General features: G+C 41.7%; 1 protein-coding gene across 6 annotated transcripts in view; it reads left to right on the forward strand.

The window, feature by feature from the left end:
* The window catches only part of ARVCF (ARVCF delta catenin family member), a 463598-nt gene that overhangs the window by 109860 nt on the left and 329113 nt on the right, over window positions 1-24625 (forward strand). For all 6 annotated transcript variants that reach the window (XM_072144471.1, XM_072144475.1, XM_072144474.1 and 3 more), the window contains exon 2: window positions 17891-17942. The gene's annotated coding sequence lies outside the window, so the exon portion shown is untranslated. The remainder of the gene's footprint in view (window positions 1-17890; window positions 17943-24625) is intronic.

Consider the following 24625-nt stretch of genomic DNA (forward strand, 5'->3'; position numbering starts at 1 on the left):
GAATTTACATAATTCTTTATTGTGTCTTCCACCAGGGGATTTTCCTGGGTAAAGACAGTCGAGAAGGCGATGTTCAGTAGATTGGCCCTTTCCTCATCTCCTTCCACCATTACCCCCATGTTATTCCTAAGAGGGCTCACACTCTCGGTTTTTAGTTTATTAAAATGTATATACTTGAAAAAAATTTGGGATTCTTTTTACTCTCCCTGGTAATATTTCTCTCAGTCTCTATTTTTGTGGCCTTTATCTGCTTTTTACAGGATTTATTTTTCTCTCTATAAACCTGTAATGCCTCATCGCTACCTTCGCTTATTGCTTTCCTTACAAGACTAGTTAGCCACATTGGCTTTTTCTTGTTCCTCTTATGCTTTTCCCCATATGGTATGTGTTTCTCAAAGGTCTTTTTTAGAATATCTGCGAAAAAGTCCCATTTTTTGGGGGCAGGGCTTTTGTCTTTGAGAACAATGTCACAGTTTATGCCTATAAGGTCTTGCCGTAGTTGCTGAAAATTTGCCCTCCTGACGTTTAGAGTGTTGGTTGCCCCTCCACTAACGCTCTTAGTAATGCGTAGTACAAAATCAATGATATTAGGATCACTATTACCCAGGTTCCCCCCCAACCTGTAATTTTTATACCGTCAGGTCTGTCGGTTAGGATAAAGTCCAGCAGTGCCCCAACCCTCTTGTCCTTATGTACGGCAGCATAGAATAGCAACAAATCATCTTTACGGGTTAATGGCTTCCCTTTTATGTAAAATGGCTTCACTTTTTTCGTAGAGAAGTGCTTGACTTTGTAAAAATGCTTTAAATGTCTGACCCATTGTAGCCACAACCCCTATCACAAAACCAATTAAAATATTTTGCAAGAATCCACAAAACATAAACAAGCTTTGGATTCCACAAATATTTTTAAAAAAAAAAATAAAGATTGTAACTTTTTACCTGAGTTATTTTCTCTATTGTGGCTGGAAGCATAATTTCCTTGGCTCCCACAGTAACTAGTGGTTAGCTTCAAACCTATATTTTGTAATTCTATGCTGTCTTTATTCTTTCTTGTTATTCATTTTAGTTACATAAAAACATCTTGTGGGAAGGGAGGCAGGAAAGTAAAAGCATTTTACGTTTGCTGCTGATTTGTCATAAGTCACTTATATTTTTTGTTTGTCCAATAAATTAGTGTCATGACTGTAGACTACATCTTATGTTTTACTAACAGGACAACAGAATAAAAGGAAACCTTGTAAAAGTGTAGGTTGGGAGGTAAGTCCCCTGAGTACCACCCTGCAATATGTAATTTAACATGCATTTGGTTGTGGAACGTATAATGTTTATTTTTATCATGCGGTGGTAAGGGAAGAACTTTTTAATCCCTGTGGGTTTAGGTTGGATTATTTGTCCTCTACCTCACCCTTGGTTAGTATTCAACTATTGGATTTACTACTGCTACTACAGATGTGAAGAGTATAAAGGCAGAACAAATTGAAAAAGACAAATGGGACACATCGTAATTGTCTTATTTACAGTGTTGCGTTTTAACTGTACAATGTTCCCCTTTCATGGAACTATCTAGTAAATTACGGTATAAAAGTATACAGTCAGTTATTGTAATTTGGAAAGTATAATGTAACCTTGGTTGTTACAAACTCCCACTCTTGAGTGACATCATAGGATGCACCTACACTAGAGAGACTTAAATTTTGCACAAAAAGCCCCACCACCCGCGCAAGATGGCGCTTACAAAATTTCCTCAATGCCACCACCTACTTTTCTATTATTTTCTGTGCAACAAATTTCGCTTCTCAGTGACGTTAATTATTATCCCATGCCGTGTACTGGTAAGCTGGAAAAAAAATTCCAAATGTGAAATTGGAAAAAAAAAAAAGCATTTGCGTCACTTTCGTGTGGGCTCAGTTTTTATGACTTTTACTGTGCGCTCAAAACTACACCTCTGCTTTATTCTTTGGTTTGGTACGATCACAGTGATACGAAATTTATTTAGGTTTTATCGTGTTTTAATATATTATCAAAAAATTAAACAAATGTGTATGGGAAAAAAAATTAGTTTTATCATCTTTTGACGCTAATAACTTTTTCATACTTTGGTGTATGGAGCTGTGTTAGGTGTCATTTTCTGAGAAATGAGCTAACATTTTCCTTGCTACCAGTTTGAGAACTGTGCAATCTTTTAATCACTTTTTGTTACATTTTTATGTGATGTAAAATGATGTAAAAGTAGCGCTTTTGACATTTGGGCGCTATTTTCCGTTATGTGGTTCTCCACTTGCCATAACCGTCTTTATATTTTGATAGATCGGGTATTTTGAGATGCAGCGATACCGGACATGTTTGTAATTTTTACTGTTTATCATGTTTTATATCAGTTCTAGGAAAGGAGGGTGATTTGAATTTGTAATTTTTTAAATTTTTAATTATTTTTTAAACTTTTTTTTCACTATTTTTTTGACCCTCTAGGTTACTTAGTGGTACCCTAGATGGTCTGATTGTTCCAACCATATACTGCAATACTACTGTATTGCAGTATATGGCATTTTTACACAGTATTCATTAAAGAGCCACTGGCTCATTGTGACAATACTGCAGATGCCATGGTGGTTTGCAGCCAGATCTTGTTGCAGTGAGCTCCCCAGATTTTTGTGGCACATAACCTTTCAAAAAGCATCAGAAAAGCGAGTGTACGAGCTTGGTGGCGAGTGTGCATTGATCCGAAGTGTGTGCAGTGTCCTAAGTGGGACTTACGTTTAAGGGAAGGAGTACTTTTTGGATCCAGTAACAGATAGATAAGTGCAACCACATTTTTATTTCCTGAATTTCATTGTGTGAGATTTATTGCAACCAAGTAGATCTGAAGGTATTTTACTTGCATAATCTGTATATTGTGTGGGGGGTATAGGGAGGCATTCACCTTGCTTATCTAGACAGTATAGTCACAGGTGCTGCCTAATTAATAGTGGGGTGTGGCTATCTAATTAGCAGCCTTTATCTACTTCTGTGGTCAGTTTGTTTAGTGGTTTGCAGCCAGATCTTGTTGCAGTGAGCTCAGCAGATTTTTGTGGCACATAACCTTTCAAAAAGCATCAGAAAAGCGAGTGTACGAGCTTGGTGGTGACTGTGCATTGATCTGAAGTGTGTGCAGTGTCCTAAGTGGGACTTACGTTTAAGGGACTTACGTTTGAGGGACTTTAGCACATATCTGCTGTATTTTGTGTTACTTTGACTGTAAATTCTTCTTTCCGTGCATATTTCTATTGTAATCCCCATTACAACAATGGACTCCATAAGTGGCATTGCTACACAGTGTACATCCTGTGCCATGTATGCTTTCCTTGAACAGCCGTTTGAGGGGGAATACTGCTGTGTGGGATGTGTGAAAATTGCCCAGATTCTGGATCTAAATGAGCAAGTTTCAAGGCTGCGGGCAATTGACAATATGGAGCGAAGTTTGCTGCTCCTGGAGCACAAACTCTCTGGGGAAGATGGGTGTGGGGAGGGAAGTATGGAGGTGCAGAGTGAGGGGGCAGCTAGTTGGGTAACAAGTAGAAGGCAGGGTAAAGGGAAGAGTTGTAGGGAGTCTAGTCCTGATCTGGTGCACCCCAATAAGTTTGCCATGCTGGTGGATGAGGGGGATATCAGCTCTGGGGTAGCAATGCTGCAACAAGATATGGCCTCTAGCAACCAGGGGACTGTCTGCTCCAGTAAGAAGGGTAATGAGAGCACAGGTAAGGTCAGACAGGTGCTGGTAGTGGGAGATTCAATTATTAGGGGAACAAACAGGGCAATCTGTCACAAAGACCGTGCATACCGAACAGTGTGTTGTTTGCCGGGTGCTCGGGTTTGGCATGTTGCGGATCGGGTTGACAGATTACTGGGAGGGGCTGGTAAGGAACCAGCGGTCATGGTCCACATTGGCACTAATGACAAAGTAAGAGGTAGGTGGAAGGTCCTTAAAAATGATTTCAGGGATTTAGGCCATAAGCTCAGGGCAAGGACCTCAAAGGTAGTTTTCTCCGAAATACTACCTGTACCACGTGCCACACCAGAAAGGCAGCGGGAGATCAGGGAGGTAAATAAGTGGCTCAAATGTTGGTGTAGGAAGGAGGGTTTTGGGTTCATGGAGAACTGGGCTGACTTTTCTGTCGGCTACAGGCTCTACAGTAGGGATGGGCTGCACCTCAATGGGGAGGGTGCAGCTGTTTTGGGGGAAAAAATGGCTAGAAGGTTGGAGTAGTGTTTAAACTAGAGACCTGGGGGGAGGGCACCTACACTTGTGCAAGGCAAATAGACAGTGTAGATAGAGAGCTGGGAAGAGTCATAGTCCATGGGGGAGGAAGGGGGGCTGGAATGAGATTGGGGAATAAGAACAAAAGGAATACGAACAGGGAAAACCATATAAAGTGTATGTACACAAATGCCAGAAGCCTCACAAACAAAATGGAGGAACTGGAACTCTTGATGTTGGAACGGAAATATTATATAGTGGGTATCAGCGAGACATGGCTGGACAGTAGCTATGACTGGGCTGTTACTATGGATGGTTATAGTCTTTTTAGAAAGGATCGTATAAATAAAAAAGGGGGAGGGGTTTGTTTATATGTGAATTCTTGCCACAAGCCTGTCTTGCGAGATGACATCAGTAATGCAAATGCAAATGTGGAGTCCCTATGGGTGGAGATAAAAGGGAAAAAGAATAATAAAATATTACTAGGGGTTTGTTATAAGGCTTCAAATATAATGGAGGCAGCAGAGGAAATGCCGATAAGTCAAATGGATGCGGCTTCAAAGCATGGTGAAGTACTTATCATGGGGGACTTCAATTACCCAGATATTGACTGGGGGGCAGAAACCTGCCGGTCCTTCAAAGGCAGCAGGTTCTTGTCAACAACAAAAGACAATTACCTGTCGCAAGTAGTCCTGGAGCCAACAAGAGGGGGGGCACTGCTGGACTTTATCCTTACCAACAGACCTGATAGAGTATCAAAACTACAGGTTGGGGGGAACCTGGGTAATAGTGATCATAATATCATTGATTTTGTATTACGCTTTACTAAGAGCATTAGGGAAGGGGCAACCAACACTCTAAACTTCAGGAGGGCAAATTTTCAGCAACTAAGAAGACCTTAAAGGCATAGACTGGGATGATGTTCTCAAAGACAAAAGCCCCCCCCAAATGGGACTTTTTCTCATATATTCTGAAAAAGTCCTGTGAGAAACACATACCTTATGGGAAAAAGCATAAGAGGAACAAGAAAAAGCCAATGTGGCTAACTAGTCTTGTAAGGAAAGCAATAAGCGAGAAAGATAAGGCGTGGTAGCGATGAGACATTACAGGATTATAGAGAGAAAAATAAATCCTGTAAAAAGCAGATAAAGGCCGCAAAAATAGAGACTGAGAGAAATATTGCCAGGGAGAGCAAAAATAATTTTTTTTCAAGTACCGTATATACTCGTGTATAAGCCGAGTTTTTCAGCACAAAAAATGTGCTGAAAAACGTCCCCTCGGCTTATACACGAGTCATATACGAGTTAGCACGAGTTAAAAACACTTAAAAAATAATAAACTTATATACTCACCCTCCGGTGGCCCCGATGTCCGTGTGGCTCGTCTTCAGGCTTCCGCGCCCGTCTTCTTTCTTCTGCAGGGCGAAGAAAGAATGTTCTTCCCCCGGGCGGCGCCTATTATGACGTCAGCAGTGGCGCGTCATACTAGGTGCCGGCTGAGTGAGAGAGCAATGGCGGTGCCCAGCAGAAGAAAGAAGACGGCGCGGAAGCTTGAAGACGAGCCGTGCGGACATCGGGGGAGCAGCGCTGCACATCGGGGCCACCGGAGGGTGAGTATATAAGTTTATTTATTTTTTTTTTTAATGCTGGGACAAGCTGTAAACTACTGGGGGCAGGCGTATACTACCGTGGGAAGGCTGGGCTGGGCTGTATACTACTGGGGGCAGGCTGTATACTACACGGGGCAGGCTAGGGTGCTGTATACTATTGGGGGCAGACTGTATACTATTGGGGGCAAGCTGTATAATACTGGGGGCAGTGCTGTATACTACTGGGGCAGTGCTGTATACTGCTGGGGGCAGTGCTGTATACTGCTGGGGGCAGGCTGGGCTGGCTGTATACTACTGGGGGCAAGCTGGGCAGGCTGTATACTACTGGGGGCAGGCTGGCTGTATACTATAGGGGGCTGGTTGGCTATATACTGGGGGGGGGGGTCTGTGACCAATGCATTTCCCACCCTCGGCTTATACTCGAGTCAATATGTTTTCCCTGTTTTTGGTGGTAAAATTATGAGTCTTGGCTTATACTCGGGTCGGCTTATACTCAAGTATATAAATGAGAAGAAACTAAAAACAAAGAGTGTGGGTCCCCTTAGAAATAACATGGGGGTCATGGTGGAAGGAGATGAGGAAAGGGCCAATCTACTGAATGTCACCTTCTCAACTGTCTTTACCCAGGAAAACCCCCTGGTGGAAGACACAATAAGGAATAATGTAAATTCTTTTTGGAATGTCAACAGTTTAACCCAGGAAGAGGTACGACGCCGCCTCGCAACCACTAAGATAGATAAATCACCGGGGCCAGATGGCATACACCCCCGGGCTCTGCATGAACTATGTACCGTGATAGACAGACCATTATTTTTAATATTTGAAGATTCACTGAGGACTGGTTATGTTCCACAGGACTGGTGCATAGCAAATGTGGTACCAATATACAAAAAAGGATCAAATAGCGATCCTGGAAACTACATACCTGTGAGTCTAACTTCTGTGGTGGGGAAAATATTTCAAGGGTTTGTTAGAGATGCTATCCTGGAGTATCTCACTGTGCACAACCTTATAACCCAGTGTCAGCATGGGTTTATGAGAGATCGGTCCTGTCAGACTAATCTGATTGGTTTCTACGAGGAGGTAAGTTCAAGACTGGATCTGGGGGACGCTGTGGATGTTGTATATCTGGACTTTTCAAAGGCATTTGACACTGTGCCGCATAAAAGGTTGGTATATAAAGAGACTGCTGGGAATAGGAGAAAATCTGTGTATTTGGGTAAGTAATTGGCTTAGTGATAGAAAACAGAGGGTGGTCATTAATGGCACATTCTCAGATTGGGTTGACGTTACCAGTGGAGTGCACAGAGACCAGAGCCAGGCGGCTGCTGCTAAAGCACATAAAATTATGGGATGTATCAAGAGAGGAATAGATTCTCATGATAAAGACATAGTTTTGCCCTTATACATATCCCTGGTCAGACCACACATGGAATATTGTGTACAGTTTTGGGCACCAGTGTATAAAAAGTATAAATATAGTAGAGCTGGAACGGGTGCAGAGGAGAGAAACCAGGATTATTAGGGGAATGGGGGATTAGAATACACTGACAGATTACAAAATTTGGGATTATTCAGTTTAGAAAAAAGACGACTGAGGGGAGACCTCTTTACAATGTACAAATACCTGAACGGACAGTACCAGGATCTCTCCACAGATCTTTTTATACCTAGGTCTGTGACCAGGACCAGGGGGCATCCTCTACGCCTAGAGGAGAGGCGATTTTACCATCAACATAGACAAAAGTTCTTTACTAGAGATGAGCGAGCACTAAAATGCTCGGGTACTCGTTATTCGAGACGAACTTTTCCCGATGCTCGAGTGCTCGTTTCGAGTAACGAGCCCCATTGAAGTCAATGGGAGACTCGAGCATTTTTCAAGGGGACCAAGGCTCTGCACAGGGAAGCTTGGCCAAACACCTGGGAACCTCAGAAAAGGATGGAAACACCACGGAAATGGACAGGAAACAGCAGGGGCAGCATGCATGGATGCCTCTGAGGCTGCTTAATCGCACCATTATGCCAAAATTATGGGCAACAGCATGGCCATGACAGAGTGACAGAATGAAGCTAGATAGCATCTAAAACATCCAATAATTGACCCTGACACTATAGGGGACGGCATGCAGAGGCAGCGGCAGCAGCGGAAGGCTAGAGAGTGGCATGGCGACATACCCTAAATGGACTCAGGCTTCAAACCAATGGGTAGCAGAGAGGAACCAAAGAAGGTGAGCAAGAAGCGCTCAAATAATATTGGTACATGATAAAAGTTTGCCAGTATATTTTGTGGATTACACAGCAGGGTGGCGACAAAGTTAACATGGAAGCCATGAAAACAATCCAAAATTCTGCCTGACACAGCTCGTTTGATAAGGGGACGATGTATGGAGGCAGTGAACTAGTAGTAGATTAAAGGTACTGCAGTTAAAACTATGTTAGTTGGTTCTTGGCATGGAGCTGGCGCTCCGCTGCCAGGCGAGCTTTCGCCAATCCAAGCCCCTGTCTCTAGGCTACTCCCCAAACAGCACTTCTAAGAACCTTTCGGATAAGATCAAGTGTAGTAGCGTTCTTATAAGTTTGGGATATGGCGGGTGAGGGGAATGTAAACATCTGCGCAAGAAGCGCTGAAATAATATCCGTAAATGAAAAAAGTTTTCCAGTATATTTTGTGGCTTACACAGCAGGGTGGCGACAAAGTTAACAAGTTTGATGTGGAATGCCCTGCAATAGCTCTTGGGCGGTGTGCCTTTTATCACCTAGGCTCAGCAGTTTGAGCACCGCCTGCTGTCGCTTAGCAACGGCACTGCTGCTGTGCCTAGAGCTACCGACTGATGGCGCCATGCCCACGGATGGTAATTCGGAGGAGGAGGAGGTGGAGGAGGGGTGGGAGGATTTGGAGGTATAGTAGGCCTTTGAGACCTGGACCGAGGTAGGCCCCGCAATCCTCTGCGTCGGCAGTATATGACCAGCCCCAGGGTCAGACTCGGTCCCAGCCTGCACCAAGTTAAGTGTAGTAGCGTTCTTATAAGTTTGGGATATGGCGGGTGAGGGGAATGTAAACAGATGCGCAAGAAGCGCATGATGCGCATGGAGCTGGCGCTCCGCTGCTAGGCGAGCTTTCGCCAATCCAAGCCCCTGTCTCTAGGCTACTCCCCAAACAGCACTTCTAAGAACCTTTTGTATAAGATCAAGTGTAGTAGCGTTCTTATAAGTTTAGGATATGGCGGGTGAGGGGAATGTAAACAGATGCGCAAGAAGCGCATGATGCGCATGGAGCTGGCGCTCCGCTGCTAGGCGAGCTTTCGCCAATCCAAGCCCCTGTCTCTAGGCTACTCCCCAAACAGCACTTCTAAGAACCTTTTGTATAAGATCAAGTGTAGTAGCGTTCTTATAAGTTTAGGATATGGCGGGTGAGGGGAATGTAAACAGATGCGCAAGAAGCGCATGATGCGCATAGAGCTGGCGCTCCGCTGCTAGGCGAGCTTTCGCCAATCCAAGCCCCTGTCTCTAGGCTACTCCCCAAACAGCACTTCTAAGAACCTTTTGTATAAGATAAAGTGTAGTAGCGTTCTTATAAGTTTAGGATATGGCGGGTGAGGGGAATGTAAACAGATGCGCAAGAAGCGCTGAAATAATATCCGTAAATGGTAAAAGTTTGCCAGTGTATTTTGTGGATAACACAGCAGGGTGGCGACAAAGTTAACAACTTTGATGTGGAATCCATGAAAACAACCCAAATTTCGGCCTGACAAACCTCGTTTGATAAAGGGACGATGTATGGAGGCAGCTATATGGACGACTTTTGGAGGTAGCAATGGAGACAACGTGTGGAGGCTGCTATGGAGACAATTCAATTTGGATAGTGCCTGTATGTGGCAGTCCAAAAAATTTTTCAAACCAGAGGAGCAGGTAGGTGGCCCTCCAGAAAAATGGAATAGATTGAGTGCCTGTATGTGGCAGTCCAAAAAATTTTTCAAACCAGAGGAGCAGGTAGGTGGCCCTCCAGAAAAATGGAATAGATTGAGTGCCTGTATGTGGCACTCCCAAAAATTGTTTAAAACAGAGGACCGTGTCGGTGGCCCTCCAGAAAAATTAAATGCATAAAGTACTATACCTAGAGCCAGTGGGCCCTGTCAAAAAACAGCCAGTTTCCTCTGCTTTACTGTAGAAAGAGGAGGAGAAGGAGGAAAATGAGGAGGAGGAGGAGTGGATAAATTATTCAGGTTGAGCTTCCTTCACCTGCTGGAGATTTGAAATTAGGAGAAATCCATGCTTTATTCATCTTGATAAGCGTCAGCCTGTCAGCGCTGTCAGTCGACAGGCGTGTACGCTTATCGGTGATGATGCCACCAGCTGCACTGAAAACCCGCTCTGACAAGACGCTAGCGGCAGGGCAGGCAAGAACCTCCAAGGCGTAGAGCGCCAGTTCGTGCCACATGTCCAGCTTTGAAACCCAGTAGTTGTAGGGAGCTGTGTGATCATTTAGGACGATGGTATGGTCAGCTACGTACTCCCTCACCATCTTTCTGTAAAGATCAGCCCTACTCTGCCGAGACTGGGGACAGGTGACAGTGTCTTGCTGGGGTGACATAAAGCTGGCAAAAGCCTTGTAAAGCGTACCCTTGCCAGTGCTGGACAAGCTGCCTGCTCGCCTACTCTCCCTCGCTACTTGTCCCGCAGAACTACGCACTCTGCCGCTAGCGCTGTCAGAAGGGAAATACTGTTTAAGCTTGTGCACCAGGGCCTGCTGGTATTCATGCATTCTCACACTCCTTTCCTCTCCAGGGATGAGAGTGGAAAGATTTTGCTTGTACCGTGGGTCCAGGAGAGTGAACACCCAGTAATCGGTGCTGGAATAAATTCTTTGAACGCGAGGGTCACGGGATAGGCAGCCTAGCATGAAATCTGCCATATGCGCCAGAGTACCAACGCGTAAGAATTCACTCCCCTCACTGGCCTGACTGTCCATTTCCTCCTCCTCCAACTCCTCCAACTCCTCTTCTTCTGCCCATACACGCTCAACAGTGTAGGACTCAACAATGGTCCCCTCTTGTGTCTCGCCAACATTCTCCTCCTCTTCCTCCTCATCCTCCTCCACCTCCACCTCCTCCGATATGCGCTGAGAAACAGACCTAAGGGTGCTTTGGCTATCAACAAGGGAATCTTCTTCCCCTGTCTCTTGTGAGGAGCGCAAAGCTTCCGACTTCATGCTGACCAGAGAGTTTTTCAACAGGCCAAGCAGCGGGATGGTGAGGCTGATGATGGCGGCATCGCCACTGACCATCTGTGTTGACTCCTCAAAGTTACTCAGCACCTGACAGATATCAGACATCCACGTCCACTCCTCATTGTAGACTTGAGGAAGCTGACTGACCTGACTACCAGTTCTGGTGGAAGTTGACATCTGGCAGTCTACAATGGCTCGGCGCTGCTGGTAAACTCTGGATAACATGGTCAGTGTTGAATTCCACCTCGTGGGCACGTCGCACAACAGTCGGTGAGCGGGCAGTTGGAGGCGGCGCTGCGCTGCCCTGAGAGTGGCAGCATCTGTGCTGGACTTCCTGAAATGCGCACAGATGCGGCGCACCTTCGTGAGCAAATCAGACAGATTGGGGTATGTCTTGAGGAAACGCTGAACTATCAGATTTAACACATGGGCCAGGCATGGCACATGTGTCAGTCTGCCGAGTTGCAGAGCCGCCACCAGGTTACGGCCGTTGTCACACACAACCATGCCTGGCTTCAGGTTCAGCGGTGCCAGCCACAGATCAGTCTGCGCCGTGATGCCCTGTAATAGTTCTTGGGCGGTGTGCCTTTTATCGCCTAGGCTCAGCAGTTTGAGCACCGCCTGCTGTCGCTTAGCGACGGCACTGCTGCTGTGCCTAGAGCTACCGACTGATGGCGCCATGCCCACGGATGGTCGTTCGGAGGAGGAGGTGGAGGAGGGGTGGGAGGAGGAGGAGGCATAGTAGGCCTCAAACACCTGGACCGAGGTAGGCCCCGCAATCCTCGGCGTCGGCAGTATATGACCAGCCGCAGGGTCACACTCGGTCCCAGCCTCCACCAAGTTAACCCAATGTGCCGTCAGAGATATATAGTGGCCCTGCCCGGCAGCACTCGTCCACGTGTCCGTGGTCAGGTGGACCTTGTCAGAAACGGCGTTGGTCAGGGCACGGATTATGTTGTCTGACACGTGCTGGTGCAGGGCTGGGACGGCACATCGGGAAAAGTAGTGGCGGCTGGGGACCGAATACCGAGGGGCGGCCGCCGCCATGAGGCTGCGAAAGGCCTCGGTCTCTACTAGCCTATAGGGCAGCATCTCCAGGCTTAGCAATCTGGAAATGTGCACATTAAGGGCTTGGGCGTGCGGGTGGGTTGCACTATATTTGCGTTTCCGCTCCAGCGTCTGGGGTATGGAGAGCTGAACGCTGGTGGATGCTGTGGAGGATCGTGGAGGTGACGATGGGGTTTTTGTGGCAGGGTCCTGGGCAGGGGGCTGACTATCAGCTGACACAGGGGAAGGAGCAGTGGTGTGCACGGCCGGAGGTGAACGCGCTTGTTGCCACTGAGTGGGGTGTTTAGCATTCATATGCCTGCGCATACTGGTGGTAGTTAAGCTAGTAGTGGTGGAACCCCTGCTGATCCTGGTTTGGCAAATGTGGCACACCACAGTCCGTCGGTCATTCGGTGTTTCCTTAAAGAACCTCCAGACTTCTGAAAATCTAGCCCTCGCCGCAGGAGCCCTCGCCACGGGAGCTTCACTAGTTGACACATTTGGCGCTGATGCACCAGCTCTGGCCCTGCCTCTCCGTCTGGCCCCACCACTGCCTCTTCCAACCTGTTCTGGTCGAGGACTCTCCTCCGTCTCAGAAGCACTGTGTTCACCCGGCCTCTCAACCCAGCTTGGGTCTGTCACCTCATCATCCTCCGATCCCTCAGTCTGCTCCCCCCTCGGACTTCCTGCCCTGACAACAACTTCCCCACTGTCTGACAACCGTGTCTCCTCATCGTCGGACACCTCTTTACACACTTCCACTACGTCAAGAAGGTCATCATCACCCACAGACTGTGACTGGTGGAAAACCTGGGCATCGGAAAATTGCTCAGCAGCAACCGGACAAGTGGTTTGTGACTGTGGGAAGGGTCCAGAAAACAGTTCCTCAGAGTATGCCGGTTCAAATGCCAAATTTTCCTGGGAGGGGGCAGACTGGGGGGGAGGAGGCTGAGGTGCAGGAGCTGGAGGAGTGGCGATTTCGGTGACATGGGTGGACTGCGTGGAAGACTGACTGGTGGACAAATTGCTCGAAGCATTGTCAGCAATCCACGACATCACCTGTTCGCACTGTTCTGGCCTCAACAGTGCTCTACCACGAGTCCCAGTAACTTCAGACATGAACCTAGGGAGTGTAGCTCTGCGGCGTTCCCCTGCTCCCTCATAAGCAGGTGGTGTCTCACCCCGGCCAGGACCACGGCCTCTGACCCCTGCAGTAGTTGGACGCCCACGTCCCCGCCCTCGTCCTCTACCCCTAGCCCTCGGGTTAAACATTTTTAAAATGAGAGTTATAGCTTTAATTTTTTTTTAACTTTTTTTTGTGTTTTTTTTTTTTTTTTGTGTTTTTGAGTTTTTAAAACCAAACGATGCTATCCTATTGCTATGGCTATTTTCTAGCCAAGTATGAAAGCACACTACTATGCCAGATGAGATGACACTGAGTTATTAAACAAAATAAACGTAAAATAAAAAAGGACAAATGGCAGACTGTGCCTAATTGAAATCCAACCCCTACTAAATTTTCCCACTTCGGTCTTTGCAATGGATATGTGCGTCACTAAGCGCAAAACACAGCGGTCGCAAGTCTCACTACAAATTGCTCACAATTGGCTACTAGATGCACTGCAGCAAGTACAGCCACCAGCAGATCAACCAGAAATCAAATATATAACGCTACTGTAGGTGTAAGCCGTTTGGATTCTCCTATGGCTATTTTCTAGCCAAGTATGAAAGCACACTACTATGCCAGATGAGATGACGCTGAGTTATTAAACAAAATAAACGTAAAATAAAAAAGGACAAATGGCAGACTGTGCCTAATTGAAATCCAACCCCTACTAAATTTTCCCACTTCGGTCTTTGCAATGGATATGTGCGTCACTAAGCGCAAAACACAGCGGTCGCAAGTCTCACTACAAATTGCTCACAATTGGCTACTAGATGCACTGCAGCAAGTACAGCCACCAGCAGATCAACCAGAAATCAAATATATAACGCTACTGTAGGCGTAAGCCGTTTGGATTCTCCTATGGCTATTTTCTAGCCAAGTATGAAAGCACACTACTATGCCAGATGAGATGACGCTGAGTTATTAAACAAAATAAACGTAAAATAAAAAAGGACAAATGGCAGACTGTGCCTAATTGAAATCCAACCCCTACTAAATTTTCCCACTTCGGTCTTTGCAATGGATATGTGCGTCACTAAGCGCAAAACACAGCGGTCGCAAGTCTCACTACAAATTGCTCACAATTGGCTACTAGATGCACTGCAGCAAGTACAGCCACCAGCAGATCAACCAGAAATCAAATATATAACGCTACTGTAGGCGTAAGCCGTTTGGATTCTCCTATGGCTATTTTCTAGCCAAGTATTACAGCACACTACTATGCCAGATGAGATGACGCTGAGTTATGAAAAAAATAAACGTAAAATAAAAAGAAACTGGCAGACTGTGCCTAATTGAAATACAACCCCGGGCCCTAATAAACTTTCCCACTTCGGTCTTTGCGATGGATATGTGCGTCACTAAAACACAGTGGTCGCAAGTCTGACTCCAAATTGCTCCCAATTTGATAGTAGATGCACTGCAGCAAGTACAGCCACCAGCAGATCAACCAGAAATCAAATATATATAACGCTACTGTAGGCGTAATTAAGACGTTTGTATTCTCCTATGGCTATTTTCTAGCCAAGTATTACAGCACACTACTATGCCAGATGAGATGACGCTGAGTTATGAAAAAAATAAACGTAAAATAAAAAGAAACTGGCAGACTGTGCCTAATTCTACTCAAACCCCTAATAAATTTTCCCACTTTGGTGTTTGAGGTGGATATGTGTGTCACTAAGAGCTAAACACAACGGTAGCAAGTCCCCCTGCTAATTCCTCACAATATGGTACTAGCTGCAAATAAAAAAAAAAAAATTATAACGTTATTGTAGCCCTAAGAAGGGCTGTTGGGTTCTTTAAGAATCACTCCTGCCTAACAGTAAGCTAATAGAACACCCTAACGCTTTCCCTGAGCAGCAGCAGCTCTCTCCCTAGCGGCATCCAGACAGAGAATGATCCGAGCAGCGCGGGCAGCGGCTAGTCTATCCCAGGGTCACCTGATCTGGCCAGCCAACCACTGCTATCTACGTGTAAGGGTACCACGTCATGCTGGGTGGAGTGCAGAGTCTCCTGGCTTGTGATTGGCTCTGTTTCTGGCCGCCAAAAAGCAAAACGGCAGGAGCTGCCATTTTCTCGAGCGGGCGAAGTATGTTCGCTCATCTCTATTCTTTACTGTAAGAGCAGTGAGACTATGGAACTCTCTGCTGCAGGAGGTTGTTATGGCGGACTCTGTGTACATGTTCAAGAGAGGCCTGGATGCCTTTCTGGAGAGCAAAAACTATTGCGGGTTATGGGGATAAAACATTTATTTAATTCTTAAAGGTTGGACTTGATGGGCTTGCGTCTTTTTCCAGCCTTATATACTATGATACTATGAAGCCTCAGTTCTGGCGAAGAATGACGTCTCGGAGTGACGATCGGAGAAAAGTTGGCACTTCCCATGTGCTGCTGTCATTTAAATGCCGCCAGCGGCTTATGGAATGGTTGATACCTGCGATCGGTGCTAGCACTGATCATTGGTATTAGCGGTGGGTGTTTGCTGCAATACGCAGCAAAACCCACCTACGTATGAAGAGGGCTCACCCCTTGTATTCGATATGGCAGAATATTAGAGAACTTTAATTGATAAAATTATTATAGGTGAGTTATCAGGTTTTTTAAAATTATTTTTTACATAGAAAAGTTTATTTTCTTATAATGTTCTTCTTTCCAGCTTTTCATTTAAATCAGTATATTGCATTTTTCCATCCTGGCTTGAGATATAAACCCAAAGGAAGCAAAGTTTCATTGCTTGGATGTTTTTCAGTACACAAAATCATTTCATTCTAGCCTCAGTCTTATGAGGGATGAAGTCTTGTTTATGCTGTTCTGTGGCAGAAAGCAATGAAATATCACTTGTTATTTGTCATCGTTTGTACTTACCTGCACACTTGAAAGTTTTGCTTGTTTCACAGGGACATACGTAAAATGAACAGAAATATTCAAGGGTGTATTACTTTTTGGAGTTACAACTGCAGATTGTAAGGTTTTCTCTGACACTAAGGGTCATTATTTTATTTCATTAACCACATTGATGACCAGGCCTGAAAGGCCTTTAACCCCTTCCACTGATGCCCTTTTTTAATTTTTACAGTTCCATTTTTTTCTCCCCTCCTTTAAAAATCCCTAACTTTTTTTCATTTTCCATGAACAGAGTACTTGTTTTCAAACTGTACTTCCTAGTTGAAAAAAATTCCAAATGAATTTGAAAACACATTTGCACCATTTTCTTGTGGGCTTTCTTTTACAGCTTTCACTGTCTGCTCCAAATTACACCTCTACTTTATTCTTTGTCATTACGATCAGGGGGATTCCAACTTTATATAGGTTTTGTTATGCTTTAATAGATTTAAAAAAATTAAAACCATTTGTACTAAAAATATATATTTGTTTCACCATATTCTGACAGTATTAACTTTTTTCATACTACAGCGTATGGAGTTATGAAAGGTGTTATTTTGTTCAGGACAAGATTATATTTTCATTGCTACCATTTTGGGCAAACACTTTTGATCATTTTTCTAGAAAAAGCCTAACAAAAAACAAACACATTTAAAAAAAAATGCTTTTACATTTTTGTACTAATTTATAACTTTGATCTAAATATTTCAAAAAAGAAATATCTTTTTAACACGTAATGTTCTTATATTTCTAATTCCTTAGTTGGTATAATTATGTGCTTTTTTGTTGTTGTGGTCTTGTCTCATGCACCAACCGAATTTTAGTGTAAGGTCACAGAGTCCTGCCCTTACTTTTCCTGTAAAATGTTTTGAGATATCTTTGATGTATAGTTTCTTCAGTCATTGAAAGCATCCATGCCCCCGAGGCACCAAAGCAGTCCCGCATCATGATGCTTAATTCACCATGCTTACTAGCTCAAATTAAGTTTTGGGTTGCTTTGTATTTTTTTCCTGACCTGAAAAGCATTTTAACACATCCCGGTGGTCATGGGCAGACATGAGTCAAGTTACAATAGGGGTTTTCCTATAGAAATGGCTTCATTGGTGGTTGTCTTCCATGAACATAAATCATGTTATTTTTTTTTCCTATTTGGTGAACAGATGAACCTAGTGGTTGTCAAGTCCATAGCAGTTCTTTGTGGTTATCCTCTAGTTCTTTTTTAAGGATTTTCCATTCTGCTCTGAAATTTATTTTACAGATTTATCTCCTATTGATAATAGTAACAATGTAGAACTTTTCAAAAAATTCAAGTTGGTAAAAATAGTTATCAAATATACTATTTTTGGTCTGGTTATACAAATATAATATTTTTCATCTGATTTAAAATATGTAAACTACATATATAAAAAAAACAGATATTGTCTTAATGTTCCCCAAGGGTCAGACTGGGGTATCTATGGATTATAGATTTTTTTCACTACATGCTCATGCAATAGTAGAACTTCTGGTCATATGTGTGTCAGCTGCTAATATTAAATGTTTTCAGATGTCTTATCACCTTATTGCATGAGGTCTGCCTGTTTGGTTAGCCATAGTCAAATATGTTTACACTATAGTAAAATGAACTTCATAAAAAATAAATGCAAACATTTTTATTTCTGTTCTGTAGGGAAAATGCTTATACCGTCAATTAAGCATGATATGTTTTCTTATACTTCAGGTTCACTTTGGTGGTCACTGAAGACAACTGAGGAGTCAAGACAACTTTCACGGTAAAAGTCTCCATGCTTTGTTTGGTTACATTGTGCACATAAGAGATATGTATAAATGATGTTGCATCCATTAACAATATAATGAAAGGAAATACATTACACACTGCAGTCATTTATATGGGAGTTTGTTGAACCAGCTCCCCTGCTCCATGTTATACATGCAAGGCGCTGCAGGAGAGTAGTTCCAATTGTAAGTGCCATTTAGGTATATGATACTGAAAACAAGTATTATAGGTTATTCAGTGAATGGTTAACCATGCAAAATATTTAATTGGTCACTGTATTATTAATGTATTATTGGTCACTAGGCCAAAGCTTTCTGTATCTTGTTTGGGTTTTAAAGTTGTAGATTGACTGTAAAATAATTTCCTAACAATTGAAAATTGATAATTTAGTCGTGGCAGTTGATTTGGCTCAAATTGTCTAGAAAGGCACCACAGTTTATGAGTATGTGACTGTTTAATATTCTTTGGGTGTAATGCTGCACTCTTAACTTTAACCCTCTCGGAGCTAAAACAACGGTCCAGGACTGATCCAGAAGTCCCAATGTTAAAATATAAAGGGATAGAAATAAAAATATATAGATTTCTTATCTGACCGGAGCTCCAGACCTTCACAATAATTGTTCTCGTTTGTCCTCCGTTCTGCTCACAGCACAAATCCACAGATTCTCCAGATAACAGTAGCCCACAGTTAAGACCCACGTGGATGCAGTTTTCGTTCCTCCCATTGTTACCACCGTTCACCACAGCGGACCACTAGAAGAAACACGCACTCCAATCGTGTAGAATGTCTTCATAAAATGTTTTAATAAAATTAAATACTACTCACAAACGTTTAGTAAAAATCCGCATATCTATAGAAAGGACACCAGCCTCACATGACTGCCCGACCCTGGGTTTCGCCGACAAGGCTTCTTCCGGGGCGTAATATTGTAATATTCACAGCACAAGTTTCTAAGACCTTTTAATTAGGAGGAATTCAGAATCCTTGACTATTTTTTTAGGGGGGGGATTCTATTATTTGTGTTTTAGTTTTCTACCTTTAAATGTTAAATGGGATGTTTTTGGATACATGTTTTTGTTTAAATGCGTTGCATGCCCAAAAATGTGGATTGTTCCCTGCCAGGAAGTCCTCAAAGTAAGCAGGGAACAGTAAGTAAGCTCAGTTTTTATGTGCATAGTAATTTGCCATCACACACTATACAGTGCATAATTCTCACCTCAATAAACTATTGAAAGTAGACTATCAATGAAAGCTCAGGAGATGTTATATAAAAAAAACAACAGAAATATTGTACTACACACAAAATATTTTCTCCAGTAAATAGCATGTTTGGGTCAATCTTATATAGTTAATATACTATAGTTGATTTAGTACATGCATATTTTATGCATATTTGTGGAGGTTACTAAGTCAGGATTATTTATCCTTCAAAAATCAGAAGTAATGTAAGAAAATAAGGTGGATATCACAAATAAATGTTTCATTATTGATATTAAAGTATACACCCATATACAACATGATTCATAATTGGCAACAAACATTTAATTATGGAAAACTGCTGACAGTGCTAGGTAGCAGTGCTGAAGAGCTTTTTAATCATACATTTGATTGCAGATATTAAAATATATTTATATTTCAGGATTGTAGCTGGACTTGGACTGAGGGAATCTTCTCAAACTGTTGTGCTTTTAGAGGAGAGAAATTGTAAGTGGAGCAGTTCAATGTAAGGAGCTAAGAGTACAACTATGTGAAAATAGTCCTCCTGTGCTTCAGCTATAGTCCTGGAACTCCTGTTACAAACAATGCACATAAAGATTTGGTTATACAGCATAAATTGACAAAATTGCTCCCATTAAAAGAGCAACAAGTTTAAAATGTTTATTGCCCGTTGCATATACACTTCTTTTAATACCCTCCAGATTCAGTATTATGGACAGTCTTATTGTGCTCTTATAAGGTCTAGTAGTTGGTCACAGTTAATAGCAGATTGAGGTGCAGGGAAAAAGATTTATAGAGAAGGGACCTCCCCTGTTAATATATTCCCTATCACTTAAGAGTAACGATAAGGATACATTAATAAAAGACAATTATGGTCACCCCATTCTGCATTTCTTATTCGTTATGGTTCATAGATGAAATTAAATGGTTGAAACGCTTACGGCTGCAAAAGTATTTTTCTGTCCTTCCATATCCCGCCTAGAATGACCCTCAATTATAAACTATTTAACTTTGCTTTTAGTGACAAGTTCTCTGGTCATAGACAGGTACTTGAATCAGCATTCACTTAACATAAAATGAAGTGACTTTTTCAGCTAGTTTTACTATATTTTATGGCTGATGGTTTATTTTGCGCCAGTCTCTGCATACGCTTGGAAATAATTATAGGTAAAGGGGTATTTGGAATTAAAATTTTAGGCAAATAAATCCAGTTGTCCTCATACTTCAACTTAGTTCTTGTTGGAATAGTACCTGTTACTGTAGTTAATGCAACAACTACTTCACTGTATATTATATGTATGAGCTACCTCTAAGGGTATTGTCATGATGTTAATAAAGTTTGAAAAAAAATAACACTCTCACAGAGACAAGAACACATGCAGACATTAACTTGTACAAGGACTGATAGACATTCTGAGATATAATGCTGTATATGATCATTACTACTATAAATTCTGTTCCTGAATAAATTGGTGTGGATTAAAAAAAATGCTCTATTATCTGCAATAATCAAAAATATATAGAAAAAGTAACATATTCTTCACTTCACCCTCTTATAGAGTCCTCATTGATCAGATAAGAGAGGGTTTTAGAGTTTCACACCCAGCAAAATATGGAAAAAATCTGCAGCTGATCTGTAGATATCAGAGACATCAAATAAACCTCTTTTCTTCTTGTATAGAATTAGGCAAGTTGCTTAATCAGCATTTTAAAGCCTAGGCCCTATTTGATTTTACATTTTCATTTTTCACTCCTCATTCAAAAAAAAATTCCATGTAAAGAGCTGTATAAGAGCTTGTTTTGTACATAATAAATTGCACTTCATAGTATGGTATTTGATATTCCATGCCACGTACTGGGAAGTGGTAAAAAAAATTCCAAATGTAATGAAATTGGTGAAAAAACGCAATTGCACCATTTTTTTGTGGGCTTCGTTTTTACAGATTTAACTGTGTGCCCCAAATGACACAGGAATACTAAATTTATAAAAGTGTTATTGTGTTTGAATACAATAAAAAAATTAAAACCTTCTGAAAAAAAGTCTTTGTTTCGCCATCTTCTGGAGCTAATAAATTTTTCATACTTCGATGTACAGAGCTATATGACATTTTTTGCAGGATGAGCTGATGTTTTCTTTGCTATCATTTTGGGGACTGTACGTCCTTTTGCTTACTTTTTATTACATTTTTAATATGCTGCAACATGGTGAATACCAGTTACGATATTTTGATAGATCGGACATTTTGGGATGCAGCAATATTTATCATGTTTACGATTTTTACTGTTTATTTATTTTTATATCAGTTCTAGGGAAAGTGGGGATTTGAACTTTTAGGTTTTTTTTAAATTAATTTATTATTAATTTGTACTACTTTTGATTGATCTTACCATATACTGCCATACTACAGAATAGCAGTATATAAGGATTTTACACATCATCTATTACAATGTATGGCTTATTGTTATTGATGCTGTTCAACTACATAAACCAGAGGCTGTCATGGCGACAGATCATCGCTCCCCGATGATGTCAAGGGAGCCAATGATATCTTTTAAAGAACAAGCATCTTTTTTCATGAACACATATGATTCAGCAAAATACATAATAAAATAATTAAAATCTGAGTATCTCGGTGCCAAGCCTGACAAACCAGACCAAACTGATCTTTGAAATTCAAGGTAAAGGTCAATGGTTCTATTAAGAAATGCTACGTACGAGGCATAGCTTGGGCCACTGCCAGAGTTTTGGATACAGAAGTATCAGAAGGGACAGAGCACCATCTCCCTCAATATAGATGATAACCAGATTGTATTTATTTGCAAATACGAAATTGAAAAAGAAGTGGTAGCAGCTACAGAAAGTGCACAAAATAAAGCAATAAGCTCTAAGAGATGTAAAAACTGTACCAAAATAATATAAGATACTAATCTATAGATAGTTAGCTTAGATAAGACTGCACCATAGAGCAGTCAAGTGGGATTCCTACCCATTGGCATTGAGATTAAGCTAAGTATCTATAGATTGCAAAGCTGAACATCTCAACTGCATGTACAGTAAGTTAAGAATATCTGCTGCATAGATCACCGATTCTGACTTTACCAAAATCTTGTCCATTAATCATAGTGTGTTGGATTATTCTGCTGCTAGGAGTTACTAGTTCTGTTGTTTTGCACTGTTCATGTACTTGTTTAATATTTATTATCAGTGTACAACATAGGAGAAGCTTAGGTAAAATTGCCTATTGCGTCCATCAATCAATATGTGTTGCAGCTTCTCCACATTTCTTACCTTTTCTTAATAAAGAGAATTTCTGAGAGAGGTGTAAAGGTTGATTTATTTTAACACATCCAGTGTCAATCTTAACCTTTATCTTTCTCAGGAAATGGTTAATAATGTAGCACAGCTGAGACACACAAGGCCACTGTCTACAGTATCTCCTAACCTGCATGACTGGAATTGAGGACATCAGTAAAAGTATTTTTAGAAGAATTATGGGTCTAATTCCATGGCTAGAGGTATCAGTGGAACATGTGAAAAGAGATCTAAAAGGTACTCTGTTTGGTTTGTGGAGGGATGGGGTCATTTACTTACAAGCAACTTCAGGAACCTCAGCAGTGTAGAAAATTTTTTTAGAGGTTGCGTTTCTTCTTAAATTTTTAAAACTGTTAATGCCATTTATAGTAAACTTCTTTGTAAATATTACTTTAATATTGATTACTAGATTCAGTGAAATCTCTTGGGCCTTTTATATTCTGAATTAAAATGTGGAGGCTGTAAATTACTATATCTTGGAAAATTAGACATAATTAAACCCTAAGGTGAATACTCTGGACTATACACGCAGATGCTTTTTTTGTGGGATATGCATGTAATTCAATTGTACTAGTTTAAAGGGGTTTTCCCACAAACACAAGTTAGACCCTATCCACAGGATAGAACTGATATAAATATTAAATAAGTAAAAATTCTAATTAGTCCAGTACTGTGGGTATGCTAAGAAAGGGTTAAAAATTATCTAGAACCCTTACATATTAGTTTGCATTGTAAATTGCCTTTAAAATGTTTTAAAAATATATTGCCATTACATGTTATACGATAAAACACATGCTTCATTATAATTCTATCTGAAATGTCATTAATGCTATAGATTGTGACCTTCTTTAAGGTACAGAAAAGCAACTTTTATTTGTATTGCATAGATACATGGAAGAAAATAATACTGGCAAAATCTTTGGAAACATATAGCTATTCACCAATTTAATCAGTAGATAAAGAACATTTAGAGTTTTAAGTAGTTAACTTCTGAAATTAATGGTAATAACTGAAAAGATGCCAAAAGCAAGTTTATTAAGATAACTTAATAAAGATTTTGGCCCACTTATCCATACAGATCTTCTTCAGGTCTTTCAGGTTTGGGGACTGTTGCTGGGCAACATTGAGTTTCAGCTCCCCCCAAATATTTTCAATTGGGTTCAGGTCTGGAGACTGGGTAGGCAACTTCATAACCTTGAAATGCTTCTTATGGAGCCACTCCTTAGTTGTTGTATATTTTACATCATTTTCATGCTGGAAGACAGAAGCAGGACCCATATTTAATGTTCTTCTAGGTAAAGATGTTGTTGGCCACAATCTTGTGATCTGGGGCATCATCCATCCTCCCTTCAATATGATGCAGTCTTTCTGTCCCCTTTGCAGAACAGCACCCACAAAGTTTAATATTTCCACCCCTTTACTTTATCTTGGGGTTTGGACTCTTTCTTTATTTTCCTCCATAGTTATATATTGGTCTCATCTGACCTTCTCCCACACCTCCTCTGGATCATCCAGGTGGACTTGTGCTGACATGATCTTTGGGACCTTGCTTGCCCTGCAGGATTTTATTCAGTGATAGCGTAGAACGTTTCTAGTAGTCTCTGACTACTACTCTTTGCTTCACTGAAAGTAAAGGGGCCGAATAATATTGCACACCTCATTTTTTTTAACAAAAATGTAAAATATCCAATACATTTTGCTCCCCTTCATAATTGTGTCCCACTTGTTATTGATTCTTCATCAAAAAATTACAATTTTATATATTTATCTTTGACACCTGAAATGTGGCAAAAGGTAGAAAATTTCAAGGGGGCCGAATACTTTCGCAAGGAACTGTATATAAGATGGCAACTGATGACTGGTTCAAGCAGCGCATCTTTATTATATAATTATATTCTGTTCCCTTATAAGGAACGGAATTATACAAGCTCTTCTACCTCTTGTGTCACCCCTTATCCTCATAGACTGTAAGCTCTTGGTAGCAGGGACCTCACTCCTATTGTTCCATATGACTGTTATTACTCTGTAATGTCTTATTTTATTTGTATATTCACCCCATAATTGATAGTGCTATGGAATCATGATGCAGCTATTAAAATAAAGATTATTACAATTATTATATCTGGGACCAGAAGAGATAAAAGTC

Source organism: Engystomops pustulosus, chromosome 1 (assembly GCF_040894005.1).
Source record: "Engystomops pustulosus chromosome 1, aEngPut4.maternal, whole genome shotgun sequence".
NCBI classification, from domain to species: domain Eukaryota; kingdom Metazoa; phylum Chordata; class Amphibia; order Anura; family Leptodactylidae; genus Engystomops; species Engystomops pustulosus.